Here is a 15,856-nt window from a genome sequence, read left to right on the forward strand (position 1 = left end):
CTAGTAAAGCGTTTGTGCAAAACCCCCACAAATTATGGCTCGTGAGAAGAACAATTAGGATTATCTATAGTGAAAATTCTAAAAAACTAACCTTAATTGCATTTCTGAATGAATCGATAGATGGTTTCTTTAAAATATCTACGGCCAACCCTGTATATGTTCTGGGACAAATTGCCGTGAGTATTCCTGGAAGGTACTCTTGAGAATTTTATGGAACATTCATAGAGAATTGTCAGAAGATTATTGAAGCATCTTTGGATGAAGTAATGGATAAAACTAATACCAGTAGCATCGTATCATACATGTATATACTTTTGATTATAATTTTGATACAATCTATCAAAGCATTGCTAAATCTATTGACGATTATCAGAGCAATTCTTATAGAACTCACACAGTACATTCACTAGAAATTCATGGCTGATTTAGAATTGCCGAAGAAATTTCTGGAAGTAGTTGCCTGAAAAATGATTTGATCAAATTCCAACTGATGTTTTGTGACATCATCCTTGAAAATATTCATAACATACTAAGACGATTTTCCGAAAAATTTTGTTGCCAGAATGGTTGGAGAAACTGCAGCGAAATATTTGATGGGGTTTCTGCGTGCTGATTTTTTTTCAAGTATCTTCAGTTTCGCCTGAAAACTTATGCGATTAGATCACTTCGGCGCAATTACAATTTCACAGATTTTTTGCTGTTGTCTAAAAATAGATGGGAAAATTAGAACAACCTTACCCCTTGAATGTAAATGCAAGCAGTTTGGTCTATTTTTGTCAATTTGTTTAATAAAATTGATTTAAAAGATATATTAATATTTTTTAATATGAGTAATAACAAAAGTTGATCAAATGAATAATGAATGAATAAAAGTTGATCAAATGAATAATGATAGTACTAATAATAAGTTTCTTTTTAGAGACTTGGTTTCTATTTTAATGCAAGTCTTTAACCCAAGATCGGTCGCATGCGTGTACTGAGTACACGCACCCTGAAAAAAGTACGCTTTTCATACACAGCTCGAGCGAGGTGGTGTCGGCAATGGTTGAATGCGCGACCGCTCTTGAGTTAAAAAGTCTATTTTCAATGAAAGGTTTATGAAGTGTCTATTTCAAACAAAATGTCTTTAAAGTCTCTTTATTCCTTATTCTGCTTGCATTGGATCCTGATGCTAAATTGCACCGACTTCAAAGAAACCTTCAGAAACCATAAAATGTTCAACAGGATTTTCAAGAAAAGCGTCTCAGATTCCTCCAGGAAAAACTTCATAGAATTATCATTCCCTGCAGGGATTTCACCAGAAATTTCTGTACCATTTACCCTTGTAATTTTTGCAGCGATTTTCAAAGGATGTCTAGAAGAATTTCTCCAGAATTTGCTCTAGAAAAATCTTGAGAATTCCAAAGCAACTACATTCTGTGATTTCCTCAGGTATTACTGTTTTTTTTACAAAACTATCGTAGAATTTGTTCCAGATATTTTTCACTGATCCTTCAATTGAATTCTCCAGTTGCTCTAGGAGATCTTTCAAATATTTCTACAGAATTTCTTTCGAAGAAATAAATCCTGAAAGACGGTTTTATAGGAACAAATCTCTAGCAATTGCTGGAGCAATTTCTGGAGAAGTTACTGATTGAATTTTAAAAGACGTTTGAACGGGGAATCTTGGAGGATGTCCCAGGGAAATCGATGGATCAATCACTGGATGAAATTTTGAAGAAGTAAAGACTATCTTGAAGAATTCTCAAAGAATTTGTGGATGTATGCAGCTGATTGGAGAAATCCCTTCTCTTTAGTTCTGTTTGGGAAAATTCAAGTTGAATTCTTTAGGTATCCTAAACAAAATTCTTGGAGTAGTTTCCTAGTACAATTCGAGAATAAATTTCTTGGGAAATAATCACTAAACGATTCTGGAGGAATATCTGATCATTTGGACAAATACTTGAATAAATTTCTGATGAGATTCCTAGAGAAAAGCGTAGAAAAATACATTTAGTAATACTTGTCGATAAAAAAGCTTAAATTTTAGAGAAATTTCCCCTCTGATTCTATAAAAAAAATAAACTCTTTTCTCCTGGCTCCTGTTAGGTTTCGTTTTCTTGGTTCCTGTTAAGTGTCCTTCGGCCTTTTTGGAACCTCTCTTTTTCGGGTAAGAGATCTCTAACTTATTATTATTAAGGTGATTATAAAACGAAGCCAAACTTTGAATTTTCAAGTGCTCAAGACTGGAGAATCTGACAACAGTTCGCGTAGAAAATCAATCAAATTACTTGCTTGCTGGTGGTGACTAATGGGATAAATTTTCAACGCGGAGCACTGTTTGGGTCTCAAGTCTTATGCTCTTGAAAATTTGAGGTGTGGCTTCGTTCTATAATCACCTTAAAGCACTAAACCGGTACTAGCCCTGGAAAGACGAAAAGCTTTCTTAATCTTGTGGTAACGGCTCCCATAGAAATGAGAAAGTTAGAGGCATCAGTGAAAAATATATTGTTTTAGAAAATCTACGTTGAAGTTTTTTCAGTATTTTTTCTTTCTACACAAATTGTATAAGAGTCAAGAAACAATTCAGTCTTTTAAGAATTATGTTATTTTTTCCTGTTGAGCGGAAAAATTGTCTGAAATATCATCTCAACTTCATTCAAATCCCATAAAAAATGTCTCTTAAATCCCTCTACGTTTCAGCTCCTCAAATATAATAACTTTCAATTTCCAGCCTATGATTCCATAGGGATAACATTTTTCATAGTTTCACGGTGCACAAAATATCTGCCATCGTTTGTCCTACCCATGGTTTCGAACGTGGACGCGCCTCTGAAGATAAGCATTTTATGAACTCCTAAAAAATCTTCGGAGTAATATCTGGATGATCCTATGGACTAATATCTGACATTATTTCTGATGAAAATCATGAAAAAAAATGTGTACACTGATACGAGCAGTAATTCTTGTCGACAGTCACGCGGATTTTCCAAAAACTGTTAGATATATCATTAGAGAAATGTCTGGTCGTATTATTTGTGGACTCATTATGAAACCTCCTATCTCCTGGTTCTTTTTGTTTTCTTGGATGTTTTGGGGTCCCTTTTTAATTCCTGTCTGATCTCTTTTTAATATTTTTTCGGGCCTCTTAATTTATTAGTTTTAAGACACTTAAGGAGTGTATCGAAAAGTAGTCGCCAACATTCAAAACCGTCTCAAAAATATTGGGTTGAACCCACAAACAATTTTTTCATCAGCAATAATTTACAATGTTTTTAAAAACTAGGATACGGTGATATTGTTTCAATAAAGTGGCATTTTGTATGATTATTTTTTAAATTTCTAACAGATGACGATGAAAATCTTGCACACCTCTGAAAAAATGTTAAAATATGTGTTAAATGTTGAGAAAAAATGTTTTTTATTTATGCTAATATATTCTGTGCCACAACTCTCAAGAAATGGAGTAATAAATATATTGAAAAATTCATTAAGAAGCATTTGAGAGCAAATACAAAAATCGAAAAAAGTCGTTTTTTGATCTTTTTTCTTCTATACGTTAATGGTAATATCGAACGATTGGAACGAATAAAAAAAATGTTTTTGATTGGAAAAGTTTATGTGCATATTTATAAAGTAACGTCAGCCAAAAATGGTACTCTATAATAATTACCGCTGTATACTATACATAATGTATATTATACATATAATATACATATAATACACATGTATATTATACAAAAGTGATTTCCAAAAACCGACCTTATTCCAATAATTGAGCTTTATTAGAGCAATAATTTATTTTTTTTGAAATCCGTTTCACGTGCTGTATCTAGTAAACATATTTTCCGATAGAATAAGCTCTTCATCCTATTTTGTTTGATATAAATTTTGTTCAATACAAATCATCGAATCTTCAAAATACACTTCAAAAATGTAATTTTGTGCAAGATTTTATTTTCTATGCTTTACAAATCTTGTTATATTTATATTAATAATTCATATTATTCAATATTTTTTTAGTTGCTTTAAAACTTTATGACATGATGAAGATTTGCGTGAAAAAAGCTTTTAGAAAGATAAACTATAATCTGAGATATACCGTTTTGAATGTTTGCGACTACTTTTCGATACACTCCTTAGTTGCTACCATGTATGACTGTATGACATCCATCGCATCTATACGTTATCATGTCTTGGTTCATATTGAAAATCAACCAGCAGCGATCCAGATTGAGTGCATCCTACAAAGAGCACAAGAAGGAATAATAGACTATCGGCACGTGTGGAGAAAGGAAGCGAACAGAAATCCTAAACCGGAAAACTAGTGCACCCCGCTCACATTTCGACTACCTGCTCGTTCACCCGCTGTAGGACCCTTTCCAGCTGTCTGCTTTGGCGAGGAGCGATATAATTGTTTGTCTGCATTTTATGAAGGACCTCTGAAAGTGGTACCCAAGGGAAGACGCCTTGCACAACAGCTGTTTCTGTTTTTGGATGGAACATGCGTTTGGTGGTAATGGGAACATGTGTGAAGAGAAATGTAGAAGCTATATGAGTACACAAAAATGAGAGTTGATTTGTTTTGGATAAGGATTTGTGCTTTGCTATGAGCAATTCTCGCTGAAACCAGGCCGCCATCGGCACCCATCGTTAGAAATCCAATTTTATGTCACTGATCGCTAGCTTTCGATAAAACTTAAGGGTGGTCCTTTTTGTTTTCTCAAATTGGTGGACCCCTCGTACGCCAGCTAGCTAAACAGTTTGCAAAAAAGCCCATTTTTTGATAAATCTTGGGTATTTCTTTACGTGATATGTCTCATATTTCCCTTGGAACACATACCAAACTCAATGGCATCGTATAGAGAAAGGATATAGCTTTCATTTGAAGTTAAAAAAAATCCGGCGGCCATTTTGAATTTGGCCGCCATCTTGAATTTTGTTAGAAAAATCGTTTTTTCACCATTAGCGCACCGCTCGTTTTGAATTCTGAGATCACCATCAGAAAGCTGAGGAAAAATTGCGTAAGATAGGCTACAGAAACTAGGTGTGCAATGGTATTTACCCTATGAAATGAACGATTTTCTAAAACATGTTCCACGATTTTGACGTATATGGCGAGTGCAATCAATGCAAACATCATTTTTGGTACAACAAAGATACAAGTTTTCAATAGTTGGTGTATTTTTCGAGTCAGATGAAGAATAGGAGTATTATTTTGAGTGAAAAAATCTGGCGGCCATCTTGGATTTTGACGCCATCTTGGTTTTAAGTAGTAGAATGAGTTTTCACCTTGATAACACTCAACATGTTGAATTTTAATGCCACCGTTACACTTACTATTCTTCTTGTTCTTCTTTTTTCTGACGTTACGTCCCTACTGGAATAGAGCCAGCCCCTAAGCTTTAAAAATAAATTAACAAGTAGAATTTTTTAACGCTTATTTGCCACCTGAATGATTGTTCTGCATATCTGCGAGTTGAAAAATAGCATTAATTTTTTTCATTTATTTGGTCTAAAACCATTGATAGAAATGAACAATCTGTTGAACAGCTAAAATAAGATAAGAAATAAAGAATCTGTTTGTTTTTAAACGGAGATCTTTAATTAATTAAACATGAAGAGCGCTGAGATGGTAAAAAAATCATTCTACTGCTAAAAACTAAGATGGCGTCGAAATCCAAGATGGCCACCAGATTTTCCAAACTCAAAATGATTCACCTGAGTTTCGGCATTACGTCCACATTAAAACAAAGCCTGCTTCTCACCTTTCAATTTCGCTATTTTTCACATGCATGTTGGGTGTTAGTAAAAACAATACTTTATGATTCAGAAAATCAAGGATTTTTTTTGCTTAAAAATTTAAGATTTCCATTCTAAATTAATGCACTTTCGGAAATGTTTTACGTTAAAACTACAGATATTACCACAAAACTTACTAATGTCCCAACGCACAATTTATAAACTTCATTCGATGACAAAAAAAGCATATGGTAAAAAAAATTGTTTATTTCAATCAATGTTTTTGGACGGTTTTTATTCATTAAATTTATTTATTCATAATAACTGAATTCAATGATATGTCGAAGAAATATTCTATTATTAAAAATCGTATTATAAAAGAAAATTCCTATTTAATAACCTGTATTTATAACTAATAAAGCTGAGTATCAGGCTCGGTTCCACTAGGGACGTAACGTCAGGAAAATGAAGAATAATAAGAAGAAGAGTATACGTAACCTTGTTTTTATTGGTAACCTCTAAATTCGACATGCTGAGTGCTATCAAGGTGAAAAATTCATTCTACTAGTCAAAATCAAGATGGCGTCAAAATCCAAGATGGCCGCCAGATTTTATCACTCTAAATAATACTCCTATTCTTCATCTGACTCGAAAAATACACCAACTATTGAAAACTTGTATCTTTGTTGTACAAAAAATGATGTTTGCATTGATTGCACTCGCCATATACGTCAAAATCGTGGAACATGTTTTAGAAAATCGTTCATTTCATAGGGTAAATACCATTGCACACCTAGTTTCTGTAGCCTATCTTACGCAATTTTTCCTCAGCTTTCTGATGGTGATCTCAGAATTCAAAACGAGCGGTGCGCTAATGGTGAAAAAACGATTTTTCTAACAAAATTCAAGATGGCGGCCAAATTCAAAATGGCCGCCGGATTTTTTTTAACTTCAAATGAAAGCTATATCCTTCCTCTATACGATGCCATTAAGTTTGGTATGTGTTCCAAGGGAAATATGAGACATATCACGTGAAGAAATACCCAAGATTTATCAAAAAATGGGCTTTTTTGCAAACTGTTTAGCTAGCTGGCGTACGAGGGGTCCACCAATTTGAGAAAACAAAAAGGACCACCCTTAAGTTTTATCGAAAGCTAGCGATCAGTGACATAAAATTGGATTTCTAACGATGGGTGCCGATGGCGGCCTGGTTTCAGCGAGAATTGCTCTATAGAGTAACTGTTCTACAAAAACCAAGTGACAAGGTTATACTGTAAGCTTGAATGTCAATCAATCATTGATAGCTAAAGTTAGTCTTCATAAAATGTTGAGCCAATCTAAACGAGAGAAGTACTTTGAACAAATAAAAACGATCTTCTATGGAAACTGAATTTTTCTCAAACGACTCCCGGCGTCATGTTTAAGATTGAGCCTTTCTCAGCTTTATTAACAGATGTTGCACAAATGGTTTTGAAAATTCCATTCGATTTTTCTCTCGATTCAAGTCAGAGGCCCACAGGAACATTCGGTAGTTGTTTAACATTCCGGAGTTTCTCTGGCGACTTTTATATAGTAGATGTGTGAATGAGTATACTGACAAAAAATATTTAAATCCGTTAAGGGGCATACTTTGTCCCAGTGAAGAAGTAAGAAGAAGAAGAAGTATTCGCTGAGCGATGAGAGTTTCTCTATTTTCGCTTTCACCCTATGGTGAACAAAGTATTTTGAACAGACCGTTATGCGTATGTAATCTGGCCATTTACGGCAAAATCAAATGGGAGTGGCCAAATTAGAGCTCTGTCCAAAATTCATTGCAAAAAATGTTGTACGCAACAAGTTGCAGACTGATCATTCTACAGCACGAGTCGTACATTTATGGAATGAGACTTGCCGAGTAAAAAGCGTTGCATAATGGAACAGCGTTGCGTATGACACTGCATGGGGCCTTCCTTAGCCGAGTGGTTAGAGTCCGTGTCTACAAAGCATAGCCATGCTGAAGGTGTCTGGGTTCGATTCCCGGTCGGTCCAGGATCTAAACGTAATGGAAATTTCCTTGACTACCCTGGGTATAGAGTATCATCGTACCTACCACACGATATACGAATGTGAAAATGGCAACTTTGGCAAAGAAAGCTCTCTGTTAATAACTGTAGAAGTGCTCATAAGAACACTAAACTGAGAAGCAGGCTCTGTCTCAGTGAGGACGGTAATGCCAAGCTGTGTGCAACAAATCGTTAGGCAATTTGGATGAAACTACAGCATTTTTTGTATTTTTTGTAAGCATTCCGTAATGAGTTATTACGTAACTTAAGGGGGCAGGATCCGTCATTGATTTTGGAATTTTTCAAACCAGTTTTTTCGTTCAAAATTAAGAAAATTTTCATGAAAATGTGTTCACTGTATTCTATTCTCCAAACGGAATACAGTGAACACATTTTCATCGAATAATTATTAGATTTGGACAGAAAAACTGCTTTTGAACTTTTGATGATGACGATGATTACGCTGACGGAGCGTTGAGCGTTAAGATGAAACATCTCGGAATCCAAATATTGCCGGCACAATGGCCGACTCGTGCCCCTACTCACGTTTTCAAAGGCACTAAACTGGAGAAATAGTTGGAAAACGTTTCTGATCCTCTTATTTTAAACTTTCTGCTAGTGCACAAATCCAAAATAAGAAATACACTGTTGTTAGATGCTTTTTTCGCGGAATTTGTGCCTTTAAAGTTTTAGTGCATTTTTAGAAGTTGACTCTAAACTGTTTCACCTTAAACAAATTACGCAATTAACAAGCATTGTTTAATGATTCATTACGCTATCAGATCCGCAAGATGAAAAACAAGCCTATTACGATGTGCAATCGCCAAACATTTTCTACGTTTCCATATCGGTTTCATCCGTTATCAATGACATTAAGGCTATTCGTAGGCTATTCGGCCTCAATGGAAGTTGATCCTCAATATCAGCTTCTATATTCGAATAGCCTAGATAGCCGTGTAGTGTCGGTAGCCGATTGCAACAAGGCTAGAAATTTGCCTGTTCCAGTGGTATAAGTCCATCATACAGGTGGCCCCTAATTCATGGTGTCATGCGGCTAAAAGCATACCGTGCCTAGGAATGAATGGTTAGGGGGGTCAAAAGAAACCTAACCGTGAACGGTGCCTGTGGAGTACCGGGGCACCCTCCACAGTATTATGCCCTTACTGTGCTACCCGGAGCAATGGCGCAGTTGACCTTGCACTTCTCCGAAATAATCGGCTACTCATATTTAGCCTCAAATCAGAGGCTTGATACGAGTGGGAGCATGTTAATGTAATATGAATCGAATCAAAATTATCCAGGTGAACCTTCATCATGCAAAGGACGCATCAGCAGTGCTCAGCAGAAGGTTCACCAAGGAAAATATCAATGTGGGACTAATTCAAGAGCCCTGGGTATATAATGGAAGGGTACTTGGCTGCCCTTCGAGCAGTTGTAGAGTTTTGTACGACGAAACTCAGTCCAAACCACGGACAGCTATTCTTTTAAATAGGGACACAAAATTTGTCCCAATTACAGAATTTATCCGTAGTGACATTGTTGCGATCAAAGTAGAGGTGCCAACTATCCGTGTGAAAACGGAGGTATGTATTGCTTCTGCTTACTTTCCTGGAGATGTTGAGGATGTGCCTCCATGCTCTGTCGTTCATTTTGTCAACTACTGTAAGAAAATTAATGCCCAATTTATAATAGGGTGCGATGCAAATGCCCATCATACAATTTGGAGCAGCACCGATATTAATAAAAGAGGAGAAGATCTTTTAAACTACATGTCGTCTAACAACATAGACATATGTAATAGAGGTGATTCTCCTACTTTTGTAAACTCTATCCGACAAGAGGTTCTTGATCTCACGATCTGTAGCGACTTGTTATCGGAGAAGTGGCATGTTTCTGATGAAGAATCATTGTCAGATCATAAACAAATCCGGTTCGATTTTAAAGCTGGATCAGAAATAACAGAAAGCTATAGAAACCCGAAGAAAACCAATTGGGATCTCTATCGTTTTCATTTAACGAATAAGAATTCATATAACGGTGAACAGTTCACGACTGTTTCACAACTGGAAAATGCCTCTGATGGGATCATTGACCAAATGGTCTCATCTTATCATGCTAGCTGTCCTATTCAACAAAGGTCATCTAATAGGGATGTGCCTTGGTGGAATGACAAGCTGGCAGGATTGAGGAAGAAATCCAGGCAGTTGTTCAATAGAGCAAAGATCACTTTAGATTGGGTTGAATACAAAAAAGCCCTAACAGAATACAACAGAGAACTAAGGCACGCCAAACGTAAGGACTGGAGACGGGTATGTGAAAGCATCAACAACGCTCCTGCAGCTGCAAGGAAAGAAGACGGCAGTTATACTGTTGACTCTTCTGAAACACTGGAAGTAATGATGAGAACTCATTTCCCTGAATCGATCCCATATTCGGATGAAGAACAGGTCTCAGATGAGGCAAGACATGTATGGTCGATAAATGCCTATCAGAAAGCTTGTGAAATCTTCACGCCTTCGAGGGTCGAATGGGCATTGAGTTCTTTTCAGCCTTTCAGCCCATGGAAGCAAGGGGCTTGGATAAAAGTGTTATCGAATGGGTTATGACTATGCTCAAGGATCACAATTTCAGCTGATCTAGGAGGTGCACAAATATCTATAAGATCTACGAAGGGATGTCCTCAAGGAGGAGTGTTATCGCCCTTACTGTGGTCTCTTGTAGTAGACGAACTCCTTAGAAATTTAATAGATCAAGGTTTTGAGGTAATTGGTTCGTGGAAAGTTTGATAACACGATTTCCGATCGGTTGCAAACTGCGTTAAACATTACTCTCAAATGGTGTAGGAAAGAGGGGTTAAACGTAAACCCTTCAAAAACTATTATCGTGCCTTTTACCAGAAGGAAAAAGTTAAAGCTTATACAGCCTTCTTTGAATGGAGTTCAAATTCAATTTTCGGAAGAAGTTAAACACCTTGGGGTTACTTTGGATAAGAAATTGAACTGGAACTCTCATCTGAGCAAGGTTATAAGTAAGGGTACTAATGCCCTATGGGTCTGCAATAAATCCCTAGGAAAAACTTGGGGACTGCGACCTAATATGGTAAACTGGATTTATTCAGCAATAGTCCGACCAAAAATTAGTTATGCTTCACTGGTACGGTGGCCCAAGACAAATGAGGTAACCGCTCAGAAGAAGCTGTCTAAGTTGCAGAGACTTGCTTGTATATCAATGACAGGGGCAATGAAAAGTACACCATCGGTTGCTTTGGATGCCCTTCTTAATATACTGCCTTTGCATCAATTCATTAAACTGCAAGCTGCAAAAAATGCCTTGCAGTTTATTCGTTATGATAAAATACTAGATGGTGATTTGATTGGTCACATGAAGATCATCAAGGAATTCAATTTGAATTCAACTATGATGTTCCCTTCAAAGTGGTTAAACCAAGCCGCTATACTTGAGATTCTGGTGGGCCAAGTTTACGTGCAGGTTCTATTGTATTTTATACCGACGGGTCAAAGATGGGCGACAATACCGGAGCTGGAGTTTTCGGCCCTGGTATCAGCAAGGTAATCGCTATGGGGCGCAGCCCCACTATGTTCCAAGCTGAAATACAAGCCATCATTGACTGTACAAATGTTTGTCTCAAAAGGAACTATAGGTTTGCAAAGATCTGTAGCAGCTTTGAATGCTCTAAAGGCATTCACATGTAGATCAAAGTTAGTGTGGGAATGCATTCTTTCTCTGAAGCAATTGGCCAGTAGGAACGAAGTTACATTGTACTGGGTGCCCGGCCATTGCGGAATTGAGGGGAATGAAATCGCCGACAATCTAGCAAGACAGGGTACAGCTTCGAGCTTTGTCGGCCCTGAACCGTTTTGTGGTGTTCCTGAGTGCACTCTCAGGATGAAACTGAAAAATTGGGAAATGTCCATGGTAGAATCCAATTGGAACGCCACGGATACATCCAAGCAAGCAAAAAGATTCATAAAACCCAGTCTAGCTAAAGCCCGGGCTATACTGAATCTTAATAAAGGAAATCTTAGGGTAATAACTGGCCTGATGACCGGTCACTGCCCAAGTAGGTATCATCTTAAAAATATAGGAAAAATACAATCCTCTGAGTGTCGTTTTTGTCAAGCTGAAAACGAAACTGCTGAGCATTTACTCTGCAACTGTGGAGCATTGCTTAATCAAAGAATGTTAACTTTTGGAAAAGGGTTATTAGAGCCCTTGGAAATTTGGCAAGGTAGTCCTAATAAGGTAATAGACTTTATAAAACGAGTTATGCCCAGTTGGGACAGTGTGACACATCAACCAATGTCTATCACATCTCAATTGTGAAAGGATATTTGATGAGCACCAAATAAAATATGGGTCATACCACAATATTCCTAAATAATGGAAGCAGTGGTGAAAAGGCTCTACAGATGAGGAAAAAAAGACATTAAGAACCACTGCTCTACACAGTGTTCCAGTGCCCCGCAACACCGATACAGTAGCCAGCATAAAACGCCCGAACCCTCTTCCTCTGCCGATTCATCTGTGTGAATAATGATGCTTTTCCACATCGGGTTCCTCGGCTGAGAGTGTATGCGTTTCAAATCAGAACAGTAAAAGAGAACCCTCATGTGCTCTTATGTGGACAATCTTCTCGCGCGCGCGAACTCAACGGTCGACCCATAGTTCAGTATCGCAGTGAAACTTCCGCCGTACGGATCGGTCTACGGAGCACATTTCGGGCTGCTCTTCGGTAGTCGCGCTTTTATCTTCTTTTTCGTTTCCTTAGTCGTTGTGCTCGTTGATCAGCTTGCTTGGTTTATTCGGTTGTGATCGGTTTGATTGATTGTGTCGCATCGCGCCTACTTGGATTAGGGCGGCTTTCCCAATTAATTTTCGCCGTATCCTTTGATGGAATGGTGGAGCCGTAAGGTAGATCCACGTCGACCTGAATTCTGTTCGCAGCATCCATCACTTGGCCACCATCCGAATCGGATGGAGCAATGTTGGAGCATGCGCATGGTAGTTTTTAGCTCCGTCAAAATGTGTTCTCACCGTGTAGAAGAAACATCATCACAGAAAGAAGCAATGCACAATGGTCCGAATCGAGAATTGAACGGGATTTTGTTTATATGTTCTTGTTGGTTTTAAACGTATGATGTCTTCAAAGAAGTTTTTCGTAATTGAGTTTCCTGTTTGAGGTAATTTGGTTGGCCATCTTTTATCAAATATTATTATGAACAATTTTGGTAAAGATACTTTTGTTCAAACTCTTCATTTGAGTTTAGTGAATCGATATCAAACATGGGTGGCACAAACATTGGTGACACAAGCTCCTAAGCTTTGCACATTGTATCTTAACGATAATTGATATTGTTTGCATACAGGTTTGAATCATCTGCTATCTTTAAAGTAGAACTGCCCGCGGCATGGTCCATGTTTTTGTTCATGGACTACTTATTTAAAGTTAGAAAATATCCAATGATCATTTTTTAAACTTTCGATTGCATTACAAACTAATATTTCAGTATGATGATTCATTACGTTAGTTTTCAATTCTTCTAGCATTATTAGCATTATTTCATGAATGATGCATTTTAAAATTTTCACAATACTAAAAAAATTGACAGCACTCTTCTTTGAAGTTGACAGGCGTTAAAATTATTCTAAGCATAAGTTTAGTATATGAGAATAAATTTTCATAATGAGAAATTATACTTTTTAATAATAAGGTCGGAACAAATCTCGATTTTCTATGTTGTTATTCTCTATCATAATCGATAAATAATAAAATTTAGATTAGGTAAAGAAATTTAAGGTGAAGATGAAACGAAGCCAAAGTTCAAATTTTCAAGAGCACGGATCTGGAGAACCAAACATCCGTTTGAGCTGAAAACCTAATCGATTGGTCACCACCAGCTAGTGACCAATCGATTAAGTTTTCAGCTTGAACAGATGTTCGGTTCTCCAGATCCGTGCTCTTGAAAATTTGAACTTTGGCTTCGATTCATCTTCACCTTAAATACATTCAACATATGTTGATTCTCAATTTTAAACAGAATCACGTTTTGTCATGAATAATGGTCATGTTATTTTTTTACCAATTTCAATTGGAGATCGGTTTTGAAAAATCGTGATGCGATGAAATTTTTCAGTGAGGATTGCTTGATTTCTCATTAAAAACTCCAAAAAAATCAATGACTTTTTCCAGTGAAATTGTATTTAATATTACTCTGAGAAAAAATCAAAACATAGCGCAAACAATAATTGTACCGACAAACGTACTTAGGAGAAATCACACTTATATCTTGGTTTTTCTGTGGCCGTGTTTGTCATAAAACTTCTAAAGCTGTTATAAAACTACGGAAAGTCGTAAAAAACACTTTAAAAATAAGACGTTCTGTTTATTTTACCCTTCCGGATTTTTGCAAAAATAAAATTTCAAATTTGTTATGGCCTAAACATAATTTTATTAGGATTACAAGGGCACTCTGTCATGACTTTATTCAATATTTAATTAGTATAACTGAACTTCAATCAAGTTTATCTAAGCATGATGGAAAAATGCTCAACAAGTCGAACGGAATATCACCGTAAAAGCTTGATTCTTACAAAATTTACTACATACATTAATTCTACGTAAAAGTAGGACCAAGTTCTCACAAAACCATTGGCAGAATTTCTCAGAATCCTTAGAATCAAATTGTCACACAATTCTGGACAAAGTTTCCACATAATTCAAGGAAGATTTCTGACAGAATTTTCAACAGGATTCATATAAAATGCTTAAAAAATATCTCACAAACTCCAGAACAGCAATGGAGATTAGAATGAAAAATCTGAGAGTTCCCTAGGAACAATTATTATATAATTTGCGTTGGATTTTCTCAAAATTTCACTTAGAATACACATGTAATCCTATGCCGGAATCACAAAAAGTGGTGGGTGGAATAGTAGCAAAATTCTGATCAGAATTCTTATAACATCTTCAAAATTTGGAGCAGGATTTTCAACGATTCCTGACTAATTTCAACACAACTTCGCAAGAACATCATAGAATACTGAGTGGGATTCTTACTAAATCCTTAGCAGGTTGCTCAAAAACAATTATCTTGTCAGTTTTTCCAAAACGAGATTTTTTTCTTATTTGGTCGGTGATAAGTCAGAGTGGACCAAGTACAAAACATGGGAAAATTGGTTTATTCTTTCATTAGATGCGAATTTACCTTTCCTCCATATCACTTTGATCAGATTTGATTAATCTTGTAAACGGCGAGAGATATGTAACAAATTTACTTTGGATGATCAATAAAAATCGATAAAAGTATGCAGTCAGAGTGGACTAAGTGCTTATTACCATAACAGCGAAAATGATCAGCGCGCTAAGGAATGCGAGAAAATGAAAGACCTTTTGAGGGATTTGTCAAAATTTTTCGACATCGAGGGATTCTTCTACTCGTCCATCAATAGAAATTCATAGATATTACTTAATTCGATGCATTTCATTTTGATTTTTGACCATTTCTCATATTCGGATGGGTGATCAGAAATTGTAACTATTTCTGTGCAGACAGAGCGGACCAAATACCAAAAAGCAATAAACTGATTGATTATTGCATATTTTGAGTCGATTTCAGAGTCCAATAGAAGATTATGGTCGTTCTATGGTGTATGTGTAGAATGTCCTAGAACGCGCTTATTGGACCAGTATATTTTGGTCGGTACTCAAGTTTTTCACTTGGTCCACTCTGACTGAACGCATATTTGAATATTTCTGGTCTTCAATGCCCTGACCCTGCAAAATCCTTATTTTCAAGCTATCGTAATGCCACTGATTTCGGGATTGAAGATATGGATTATATAAGACTTAACGATACTGATGTCAAAGAGTCTTGATAATCTGCTTATCTAAGAGATATGCACCCAGTTCGACCATACAAGCATTATATGGTTGTTATTTTCCTAGAAATTGTTCAGTCAGAGTGGACCAACTCACTGAACGGTGGTCTTTAGTTCAGTCAGAGTGAACCAAGTGCACATAGTCCATCAAAAAATCGTTCTATTAGGGGTTTGGATTATGATTTTTCATGATT

At 36.5% G+C, this 15,856-nt stretch overlaps 1 protein-coding gene across 5 annotated transcripts in view; it reads left to right on the forward strand.

Annotated features, from left to right (window-relative positions):
- Window positions 1–15,856, forward strand: part of LOC5570142 (centrosomin) — a 150,019-nt gene that overhangs the window by 26,426 nt on the left and 107,737 nt on the right. For 2 of the 5 annotated variants that reach the window (XM_021850617.1, XM_021850623.1), the window contains exon 1: window positions 12,446–12,695. The exons of 2 other annotated variants lie outside the window; for them this stretch is intronic. The gene's annotated coding sequence lies outside the window, so the exon portion shown is untranslated. One more of the 5 variants, XM_021850621.1, reaches the window with a different exon arrangement.

This window comes from Aedes aegypti, chromosome 3, assembly GCF_002204515.2.
Source record: "Aedes aegypti strain LVP_AGWG chromosome 3, AaegL5.0 Primary Assembly, whole genome shotgun sequence".
Lineage (NCBI taxonomy): Eukaryota > Metazoa > Arthropoda > Insecta > Diptera > Culicidae > Aedes > Aedes aegypti.